General features: G+C 37.3%; 1 protein-coding gene and 1 long non-coding RNA gene across 4 annotated transcripts in view; one reads left to right on the forward strand and one right to left on the reverse strand.

The window, feature by feature from the left end:
• LOC106073575 (neuroglobin-like) overlaps positions 1–12449 on the reverse strand; it is a 254252-nt gene that overhangs the window by 155882 nt on the left and 85921 nt on the right. The window lies entirely within an intron of this gene.
• Positions 1629–9510, forward strand: LOC129925384 (uncharacterized). The gene is made up of 3 exons (XR_008777144.1): positions 1629–1730; positions 5087–5156; positions 8513–9510. It is a non-coding gene; the product is annotated as an uncharacterized LOC129925384 (long non-coding RNA).

A 12449-nucleotide genomic window follows, 5' to 3' on the forward strand; every position in this document is an offset into this window, starting at 1 on the left:
AGGAAGGAATAGGGTTAACAATTATTTAACGGGAGTAAACCCAACACATTCAGCCATATCTGTGAATACTGAAGTATTAGTTTCCCTTGTTGGTATCAAACAAAATAATTAATTAACAGTTATTAGCTGTTTAATGGTTGCTTTTTTTTTTATTGATTCATGTTTTTGCCAATGTATAATTGTGCGAACTTTCAGCTTGATCCGAGAATGGGTGTGGGAGAAATAACTTGTTCACACTTTGTACCAGACAGACAGAATGAGTTGATATAAAAAGTAAACTTCCCTTTTCAGACCTTGCGATCTATGGGGCAGAGGATGTTAAAGTTATCTGTTTCTTTGGCCAGCGGTTAACGAGCAGGGTGTCATGTGGCGAGCACAACGACCAATCGCCTTTACTTTCCCCAACTAAATCAGATACCCATTAGAGTTGGATGGACTCAGGGGCGTCCTAAAAATCTCGAAATTCAAAATTTCCAGTATTCACCGAGATTAGAACCCAGGACCCCAGGTTTGGAAGCCAAGCACTTAAACTACTCAGCCACCGCGGCTTGATATAAGTTTAGTAATAAAAACATATTCGTCACGTTACTTATGCTTTGTTTCGTTTCTTTGTTTTTAAATGTCTTCTCAAACTACTGCACTAAATGTTTCAGACGGTCACGTTGGGCATTTCATCTTTTTATGCAGGAAGCCAAATACGCCATTAAAATAATAAAATATTAATTTCTAAAATATTATCCTGAACAGAAACCATCCAAGTCGACGTTTCGTCTTCTTCTCTACCGAAGTTTACAAAAATGTTTGTTTTGTTACATTTTTGTATGTTTAATCAATAAGAGAGAAAAACCAACTGAAAGGGGGGTCTCAGTCGTGGGAAGAACTGCATTATGAGGTCAAGGCCAGTTGGAAATCATCCAGAAGTGACGTCACGAGGATAGCCACGAAATTAAATTCCCCAGAGGTCAGCACTAGCTAGCTTAATGTCCAGATTGATGTGGATCAAGTCTTTAAACCAATAACTTTTTTTTAGACATGGACAAGGGAAGACAACTGTATAAAAGGGCTTAATTTTTAAAACACAATCAAAAGAAATCTCATAAAATAATGTGTTTAGACTGAATAGAAACTATATTCTAATGGACTGTGCATACAGCAACCAGTAGACAAATCTTAGGTTTAGATTTATATGAATTTTAACTTGATTTTACAATGCTTAAAAAAAAGAACAATAAAGTTAACTCTTTCACTCTTTCCAATCTTTGGGGCATGTGACGTAAAGCTCACCTATTCATTTGGTTCACGGTTAACGAGGGTATCATGTTGCAAACAAAACGACCAACAGCCTTTACTTTCCCAACGGGTGTTAGATACCTATTAGAGTTGTGTTCCTTTAATGGCGCCCATAAAATCCTTTAGTTCAATATCCTAGTTTTCACTGGAATTCGAACTTGAGGCCCCTTGGTTTGCAGGCCATGCGCTTTACTAATTAGCCACCACATGCCTCATTTGACATTTAGCAATTAAATTTGTTTCTATAGTTGATCACTCCTTTAGTTCATATTAAGTGCACGTTATGTTTTTTAAATTCAACTTTTGGAATGTTTCATTCACCAGGATGCAATTTCTGTGCCACACGTTCTGTCCGGATCCTGATACGTATGCCTGTAGACGATGCCATCCTAAATATTTTAAACTGTGTCTACAAACATCTGGACTTACCGAACACTTATGTAAGATTGTTCTTTATTGATTTCTCATCAGCTTTTAACACTATACAACTTCATTTACTCATTGAAAAGATGAAAGCGTTGCAGATTAGTCCATACATAATACTATGGGCTAATCAATTTTTTACCCAGAGAGCTCAGAGGGTTAGGGTAAACAATGTTATATCTAATGAACGCATAGTTAACACAGGGGCGCCCCAGGGGGCTGTGACATCGCCTTTGTGGTTCACTTTGTACACCAATGATTTTCAATCCGATAATTCTTGTTGCTCCTTCATAAAATTCGCTGATGATGCGGCTCTTCTTGCCCTGCTCTCAGATAGCTCAGACGTAAATGAGTATTTCAAAGAATTAGAACACATTGAAGAATACTGTAAAGATAATTTTTTATTATTAAATGTAAAAAAAAACAAAGAAATGATAATCGATTTTCGCAGGGACAAGAAGGAAAATGATATTGTTTCTGTAGCTGGAGAGACTATTGAAATTGTGCAAACCTTTAAATACCTTGGTTTCTTATAGTTATAATGTTTTTTGTTTGGAAATGCACAAATTGTAAGACAAATTTCCTTACGGATAATAAAGATTATTATTATTATTATTATCCTTTGGCATTTATTATTTCCTCTTCATTGTACCTAATGTTTACAAAGTGTAGATTGTTGTAACCTTGTTCCTCCCTGACTAACCATTTTTTTTCCCACGTGCAAAGTAGGCTGATTTTTTGTTTCTGCTGTTGGGCGTAAATGACCTTGACTAGTGTGTAAATGTGTTAAGAAACTTGAGTTATGAGTTTGGATTTCTTGATTGAGGATTGTTTTCTATTGTGTTAGTGAATCAGAATATGTAAATTTGATTTGGAGATTGTGACATTATTTTTTTTTATCGGGAATATTGATTGATCATAGTAGGATTGTGATTCTGCAATCAGAGAGATACCAGCGATCCTGAGAATCGGTGATTTATTTTCTTTAATTCAATCCCACGTCCTGGCAATATCAAGGATTTGGTTTTTTATTTTTGTTTTTTTAAGCTTACTAGACAAACACACACACTTATATATTTACATACATAGAGATATACAAAATGAATAAGCTCATATTCAATAATAACTTCGCTCCAAGGAGCTGAGTTGAAAAAAAAATTGCCAATATTCTAACAAGTGATACACTTAAAAAAAAAAATAGAAAACCAAAATTCTTTCAAACACTTAGAAAAACTTTTTTTTACCAACATGGATCATATTAGCCTGTAATACATACGAAATCAAGTGACACTTTAAAAATATTTCAATATTTGCAGAGAGGACAGAGAGTGTGAGAACCATTGAACAGAAATACAAACATTTGTTTTACAAGGGATATTTTGGTTTGGTTGTAGAAGAACTCCACACTTGAGCACTATTTTCTATTATCGAACTAACTAACAAAAAGTTCGGCTCGACCAGGCGTCAGATTTTTTTTCTATTTTTCTCGTCATTACAAAAACATTGCGTGAATTAATGTAACGACGGACAAAATTATCAGACGACATTTGATGTTTTCACCGGACAAGCAAAACTTTAAGGGGAAAAAAAAAGAAGAATCTTACATTGTAAGAAATATTAATAACATGTCTGCTCTAAGACCATAACAAAATAGTCACACAAGGATAAACACATACACTTCTAGTTTCCTTTGACTCAACTCTTGCTATAACTATGGTGTAAATTTGGGGGTGTTTCTATCAGTCAGAATACTCCATTACCTCGTACAGTTTAAAACTACTAACATGTCTTTGATTCTGAAGTGACTAAGCGAACCAAGCAATTTTGCTACAATTAACTAAGACAAAATCTGTCTTTTTTTTAGGTTGAGTTGTGATAAATGACAAAGACTATCTTTTTTTTTTCGACGCGCCTGAAGGAGGACGGTGCAGCAGAGGTGTCCAAGCTAAGGCGCCATCTTGCCCAAACAGGCATGGAGATCATCTGGCAGTCAGTGCTGAAAGAAAAAGCTGGTAATTCTTACAAAGGCAAAGTATACACATTTGAGACATAAAGATACCACTGAAGACAGAAGACAGGTGATGAGGACAGGCGATGAAGACAAGTGATGACGGCGAATGAGGAAACTTAGCACAGGTTAAATATCTCAATAAATAAATAAGAACACACGGCCATGTTTATCAATATCATGCAAGAAGATATAAATGTATACTTTAAGATAAGATAAGTCGTTGTCTATAACACATACCAAGAGTACAACAGATAAGTTTCAGAAATGGATTGCCTCGCCTTTCAGTGAAAACAATCAGATTTCAAATGTCCAGGGAACAAATAGAAAGTTGTCGTTCTTGTTCAAATCAATCAATTCAAACCAGCGAGAACAAAGCGGTGTCTCTAAAGTAAACAATACTTACAACTCCGAGACGGAAACATGATAGCGTGTTCTAGACCTTCAGAGTGTGTTTGGGATACAAGTCGATGTTTATGCAGCCATTAGAAAGCAATACAACTGGTCAAAGAGCCAGTGACCGAGCCTCGAGGAGACCAAAAAAGAATCCATTCAACTTCTTGAGTTACTCTGATCTTCTGATTAATACAAAAACAGATTTCAGATTTTATTTAATTTTTTTTTTTTTGTTTTTTCATTACTGACAGCCATGAGTATCATTTAAGTCACATGAAAGAGTGTATCCCACACAGAACAGGAACATTACTAACTTGCATATCTCTGGATCAATTAAATCAAAATCAAAGAATGCAATTATGACCTGGCAGGCCATGACCTTCACTTCCGGAAGTGCAATAATGATATTGGCATGAGAACATTTTTTAGAAGCACAAAACAATGTGTCTAGATCTGAACTAGAACTTCAACAAATACGGTTCTGTTGGGATATCTACATTTAGAGTTTTAAAAATTGTTTCTGTAGGGATATCTACATCTAGAGTTTTAAAAATTGTTTCTTTAGGGATATCTACATCTAGAGTTTTTAAAAATTGTTTCTTTAGGGATATCTACATCTAGAGTTTTTAAAAATTGTTTCTGTAGGGATATCTACATCTAGAGTTTTAAAAATTGTTTCTTTAGGGATATCTACATCTAGAGTTTTTAAAAATTGTTTTTTAGGGATATCTACATCTAGAGTTTTAAAAATTGTTTCTTTAGGGATATTTCGTGACGTGTGTCGATAGACGATTCTGAACTTATTACAAACTAGAGTTGAAAACAATTATTAAGTACTAGCCGGGTATGACCGGCGGCCTGCTGGACATAATCATATTAAATATAAAATGCTTTGAAAACGGGTTTACCCAATTTATAAAATTTGTTGCTCAATAGTGATACGATTAGGTACTTTTTGTATATTTTTAGGGACCTCCCGTTGTGGGAGGACTGTGAATGTTACACCTCTGTCTCCGTAGTGGTCTGATGAACATTTATGGTAAGTTTTATCACTATTGGTCTAATGGTCATGATTTTTATTTGGGACATACAAACATACATACATACATACGCTTTACTTTCTGCTTTATATAATAAGATATTTAAAGATATATGTAACATACCATTTTCTGCTTCAATATCATTCCAACTGGCACATTATCATATTATCATAAAGGTCATATGCTAATCAATTAAAAACAAACCTGATATTTACAATGTAACAGTTTTCTCCCTTGACACTAAAAATAGAAACAACCGGAGAATAAAAAAAAATATATATTCCTCTAGTCCACCAAAGGGCACATGGACCAACACACTAGTTCACACTAGCATCTTAAAGTGCAGACATATTTCTGAGCAAGTTGTCTTCCCCTGACTATCGAACCAAACGACACAATTTTGAGTGTCCATTTAATGATAAGGGAAATTACTGCAGATTCAATAGAGGGGACTGGGTTGGCGAAACAGTTATTGACAATATTGGTCAATCTAGTCGTATTTACTTTGTAGCCAATATTACCTAGGTATTACAGAGGTTCACATCTGTAGAAGGAAGAGAGATTGATTTGTAGCTGTAGAGAAGTTGTGCCCGACTTTTTTCGGTATGGAATAAAAAGTAACAGTACCCAATAGAGACCTTGCGACGTATGGAGCAAATGTTGTCTATGTCAGCTGTTTCTGGTCAACGAGAGTGTCATGTGGCCAGCACAACGACCAACCGCCTTTACTTTCCCCAACTAATGTCAAGTACAACCATTAGAGTAGGTGACTTCCGGGGCACACCCAAAAAACACCCGATTTCAAAATCCCCAGTCTTCACCAAGATTTAAACCCGAAACCACTCGGTACAGAAGTCAAGCGCTTTAGCACTCTGCCACCACGCCTGTACGGGCTAAGGTTCATACAGGGTTCAAAAACACGTATTACGACGGGCTAAGGTTTATACAGAGTTCAGAAACACGTATTACGACGGGCTAAGGTTCATACAGAGTTCAAAAACACGTATTACGACGGACTAAGGTTCATACAGAGTTCAAAAACACGTATTACGACGGGCTAAGGTTTATACAGAGTTCAGAAACACGTATTACGACGGGCTAAGGTTCATACAGAGTTCAAAAACACGTATTACGACGGGCTAAGGTTTATACAGAGTTCAGAAACACGTATTACGACGGGCTAAGGTTCATACAGAGTTCAAAAACACGTATTACGACGGGCTAAGTTTTATACAGAGTTCAGAAACATGTATTACGACGGGCTAAGGTTCATACAGAGTTCAAAAACACGTATTACGACGAGCTAAGGTTCAAACAGAGTTCAAAAACACGTATTACGACGGGCTAAGGTTCATACAGAGTTCAAAAACACGTATTACGACGGGCTAAGGTTCATACAGAGTTCAGAAACACGTATTACGACGGGCTAAGGTTAATACAGAGTTCAAAAACACGTATTACGACGGGCTAAGGTTCATACAGAGTTCAAAAACACGTATTACGACGGGCTAAGGTTCATACAGAGTTCAGAAACACGTATTACGAAGGGCTAAGGTTCATACAGAGTTCAAAAACACGTATTACGACGGGCTAAGGTTCATACAGAGTTCAGAAACACGTATTACGACGGGCTAAGGTTAATACAGAGTTCAAAAACACGTATTTCGACGGGCTAAGGTTCAAACAGAGTTCAGAAACATGTATTACGACGGGCTAAGGTTCATACAGGGTTCACAAACACGTATTTCGACGGGCTAAGGTTCATACAGGGTTCATTAACACTTATTACGACGGGCTAAGGTTCATACAGGGTTCAGAAACACGTATTACGACGGGCTAAGGTTCATACAGGGTTCACAAACACGTATTACGACGGGCTAAGGTTCATACAGGGTTCAGAAACACGTATTACGACGGGCTAAGGTTCAAACAGAGTTCAGAAACATATATGACGACGGGCTAAGGTTTATACAGGGTTCACAAACACGTATTACGACGGGCTAAGGTTCATACAGGGTTCACAAACACGTATTACGACGGGCTAAGGTTTATACAGGGTTCAGAAACATGTATTACAACGGGATAAGGTTTATACAGGGTTCACAAACACGTATTACGACGGGCTAAAGTTCGAACAGGTTTCACAAACACGTATTACGACGGGCTAAGGTTTATACAGGGTTCACAAACACGTATTACGACGGGCTAAGGTTCATACAGGGTTCACAAACACGTATTACGACGGGCTAAGGTTTATACGGGGTTCACAAACACGTATTACGACAGGCTAAGGTTCAAACAGGGTTCAGAAACACGTATTACGACGGGCTAAGGTTCAAACAGAGTTCAAAAACACGTATTACGACGGGCTAAGGTTTATACAGGGTTCAGAAACATGTATTACAACGGGCTAAGGTTCATACAGAGTTCAGAAACACGTGTTACGACGGGCTAAGGTTCAAACAGAGTTCAGAAACACGCGGTGGGCTGCGTCACTACAAAGAAAACAAAATGTAGGAATCTATTGACTTCATATTGTATTGAATTAATCCGCATCATGTGCTGTATGCGTGAGTTGGGTATCGTAACTAGAGATCTTCATTGCAAATCCAAAAAGATAACATTTGGAAATGTAGAGAAATACACTTATTAATCGTTTCCCATTTTTGTTTCATAATAAAACCAACAAAATCTTGAATAGAGTAGTGATATCACCTTTGATAAATTACCATCTGATTTCTATAAAGGACACTATGTGTGTAAGTAAACAGGTACTGCCCCACATGTGTATTTTTTACAAATCTTATATCAACTCACTCTGTCTGTCTGTCTGTCTGTCTGGTGAAAAGTTTGTACACGTTATTTCCCCACACCTAATCTCGGATCAAACTGAAATTTTGCAAATTATTTCTTGTATCTGACAACACAAGAATCAATAATAAAAAATAACCAATTAGATAATTAACTATTGGTAATTTGTTATTTTCATTGGTATTTTGAACAAGGGAAAGAAATCGTACTTGACAGATGTGGTGGTATAAGTAGAATTAGTTCCCTTTGAGCCCTGAGTGAACATTTTTTTTTATGCATTTACAAAACGATCATGTAAACATTCACCAAGACCCCCCCCCCTTCTTCCCTCCCCCTTTCCCAACTGGTCCAGACAAGGGATAGAATCACAGCGCATTGAGAAAGCTAAAAGCTAAACAAAAATAGCTGGAAAACATTTCCAATCGCACAGATTTATTTTATTATACACTCTCCAGTATGTAAATATATCAACTACATGACTAATTAAAACTAACAGATACAATTACACATAATATAATCTTGGTTTTTTCTTTCCTTGTTTTAGATCCGGCTTATTTAAGCCAAATAAAATACAGCGATGTAAAGCAAAAACAGAGAAAGAAAGGGAAGCGTATTGGAAATTGTGGTGGCGGTATAATGAAACCTCAAGAACAAGTAAAAGAGCATCAAAGAGGAAGATTGGGAGGAGATGTCGGAATAAATAGACAAGCTAAACTAATGTCAAGGACGACGTGTTCAACCATCACAAGTAGTACAGAAATCTGAGTTGACAGTGCTAAAGGAAAGTGCGCAAATGTCGTATTGGGGAATTCTCACACTAAAAATGTATCTCAGTAATCTGCTTGATATTTTAAGATTTTTTAAGCAATTTCTCAAGTCAACCAGTTCTCTACTTTACTAGGACGGACCTATTTTAACTGACGAGACGGTAATTTTTAATCGACCAGAGTAACTCTTCATTGGCAAAAAAATAAAATCTGCAATGGTCATAGACATTGGAACAAAATAGGATAAGTTTAGAGATTAAGTGAATATGGAAGTTATCTAAAATAACAATAGACCTTGTTGTTATAGCAACCGAGAAGATAGTGACAACTGACCTCGCAAACATGTTCGAGGCCTTTAACATCCCTAAGAAGATTTTAGATACCTGTCAGAGGTTTGCAGACCTGCCAATCGCCAGAAAATTCCATTGCGGACACTGTCAACGGGAGACTACAATGAATTTTGTTTCTCTCCTGTCAATGTCAAGGTCATATCCTGACAACGCTTAAAGTGTGAATATTTCTACGTTCTTACAATTTAAAAAAAAATGTATCCTCAATTGGAGATGATAATCTATTTCGGATAACTATAAATAGCTATTTGGTGTATCTGGTGTGCATAAAATAGGAACTGTTGATGACTTGTGTCATTTTGAAGGAGTGCGATAAAATGTGTGCACTATTTAGCACTGGAAAATTCTTAAATCTTTAGGAAAAAAAGTTTTATTTAAATATTTAGTTGGCAGCGTCCTTGACATTGTCTAAAAAAAAAAAAGAATCTATTCCTCCGTGTACTCCTGTACACTGCCACTTCCAATTATTGCTTGTTGTTGTTTGTTCAAGAGCGTCCAATAATGTATTTATTTTCTATTATAAAATGGTGGTTGCACATAATGACGGAGCTCGCATTTCAAATCTGAATGTTTCTAGACTTGAAGTTCATTTTCTTGTACGTGAGTACGTTCACGTCGGGTCGACGAGTTGAAGATTGTCTCCCCTTTGTTTTGACTTTTTTATGGGTACTGGCTCGCGACACTGACTAGACTAGATGTCTCTGTGTGGCATTTGACGCTGCTCTGCCATGTCAGTGTCACACGAAAACAATCAAGTCAGTCAGGCCTGCTGCTTTCTTCCTTAGAACGGGATTCAATACGTTGTCGAATTATACTACAAGAGAGTCATGTGATACACACACAAGAGATTCACGTGATACACACTTAAGAGAATCACGTGATACACAAATACACAAAGACTCAACCTTTTCCTTATTGTATTATTTCTCTCAAACTAATTCCCTCTCTCTATCCCCCTCTCTCTTTCATTCTCTCCTCCCTGTCTCTCTCCACTCTCTCTCTCTCCCTCTCTCTCTCCCTCTCTCTCTATCTCTCTCTCTCTCTCTCCACTCTCTCTTCTGCAAAAGACTCAAATAACTAATCTGAAATCGTGGCTTTGGCAACGCCAGCATCTGCTCCGACATAAAATTTTGTCTCTGAAATTGACTTTGAAACTCGATATCTCAAGCTCTGAGTACACAGTAGATTCTGTTAATGCGTGGCTTGCCTCTTGTTGACGTTGCAAAATGTAGTCATGCACATCTTTAAAAAAACAAAATCAATGACGTAATGTCTCTTCTATTTTATTGTTTTGCCGTTCTTGTAAAAACTTTGCAAGACATTTTTGTGATCACGTGCACATGGAGTCTCCTTGAACTTACAGAATCACTCAATGAGACTCAGTATTGATGGATGCTGGATGGCTCCAGCTCGTGTGGTATGGGCTCGGGGACTTTCAGGTCAAAACGGATGCCAAAGACTTAGCCCTTGCAGTAAGAGACATGTTTCATTGAGCAGCGTTCTTACACTTCCGTTACCTGACCACTGTTAAAACTGTGGCCTTAGAGTCATAACGAGAAATGGTAAATGGCCTAAAAGAAAAGTTTGCAATCGTATGCGTAACTCTTAAAAGGCTAAGACAGATAAGAGAGAACAAAATAGTGAAAGAGAACGAGAGAAAGATAAAGAGAAAGACAGAAAGAAAAAGACAGAAAGAGAAATAAAAATAAAGAAAGAGAAAGAAAAAGAAAAAGAGAGAAAGAAAAGAGAGAAAGAGACAAAAGAGAACGAAAATGAAAAAGAGAATGGAGAGAGATGAGTGAAAAGTGATGAATAGTATCAAAAAGAGATGGAGGGAGGTAGAGAGTAAGAGAGATGAGAGAGATTGAAGTAGAGAGATTATGTGATGAAAGAGAGCAAGACAAACACGAGAGTGAAAGGAGGGTGAGGTAGGGAGGAAAAGAGAGAGAGAGATGTGGAGGGATGGAGAGAGGGTGAGTTAGAAATTCAGCCACCTCTTAGAATATAATCTCACTTACCCCACTTTTTTTTCTGGCATAATTTTTGTTGTGTTCCTTTAAATCTTTTTTGTGTATAATTCCTACAACCGCCTCAAACTGGGGGTGCGTGGCGGTGGTGAACTTTACAGAGTTAGCACCTCAATTGGGCCAATCAATACCAGGATAATTAGGAGCTGTTTGTTGATCTACATCCCCATTAGACTCTCACCGCCTGTGACGTGACCAGTCCCAGCACAATTCTCTGCACCTAGAGACGCCTTGCTTACGGTAAAACCCTTTCATCCTATCAATTAGGTGCCGAATGGAAACACAATACACTTGAATGAGAGTTGTCTTCCCTTTCGTGTATAAAGTTTCTTCCCCAACGGTAGATCATCTCCCTTAGTGAAACATTTGCACACTTCATTCAGAGTTCGTTTATCTTTCATTAAGCACTATTTGTTTCCTTTCTGTTCAGTTGAAGTACTTTATTTGAATACTTAACATTATTATATTTATTATTATATTATTATAATTATTAAACATGTTTTAAAGTCTCTGACGCTGACAGAGCTGGGTGGACTCAGAAGTGCCCAAAGCGCCGTGGCTGAGTGGTTTAGCGCTTGGCTTTCGAATCTCGATGAAGACTAGGATTTTAAACTTTAGGATTTTTAGGGCGCCCCTGAGTCCACCCAATTTTAATGTGTACCTGACTCTAGTTCTGGAAAGTAAAGGCGGTTAGTCGTTGTGCTGGCCACATGATACCCTGCTCGTTAATAGTTGAAACTCCGAATGCAGGAAAATGCTTAATAAAATGGGTTCAGTTCGTGACGCCGCTGATGGAGCTTGCAATACCCCCCCCCCTTTTCCAGACTCCCCTAGCTTGATAAAAGTTGGAGGACGGTGCAAAATTTTTTTTTCAGGGGACGTCACTAACCGAGGTTTGAGAACCAGTGGTTTAAAGAATCAATTGCCACTGTTACGTAAAATCAATGCAGACATAAATAATGTAGCCCAACCCAGAGCCTGTACAGAAGAGAACATCACATTTTCAGCTTTCATGGATCGTCATTGCTTCTTTCCCCTGACTAACTATCTCAGCAGTGATCACGCAGACTGTTAGCAGACTCTTTGGCGTCTTCACGATTCACTGGATAAGTAAGTCAAGTATTAAACAATATAATAAAAAAAAATTTATCTATATAAACCTAGATCTAAATCACTTTTTATCTTAAACAATAGAGGTCCTAAACAAATAAACATTGAAATTCAAAAAGAGACAGTAAAATGTCCAAGCTTAGCTGCTAAATTGGATTTGCTGCTAAAAATAAGTCAAGTTATATTCCAATGCCTTCTGTGTAGTCTGTCTTCTGTGTAGTCTGTCT

The sequence above is a fragment of the Biomphalaria glabrata genome, chromosome 3 (genome assembly GCF_947242115.1).
Source record: "Biomphalaria glabrata chromosome 3, xgBioGlab47.1, whole genome shotgun sequence".
Lineage (NCBI taxonomy): Eukaryota > Metazoa > Mollusca > Gastropoda > Planorbidae > Biomphalaria > Biomphalaria glabrata.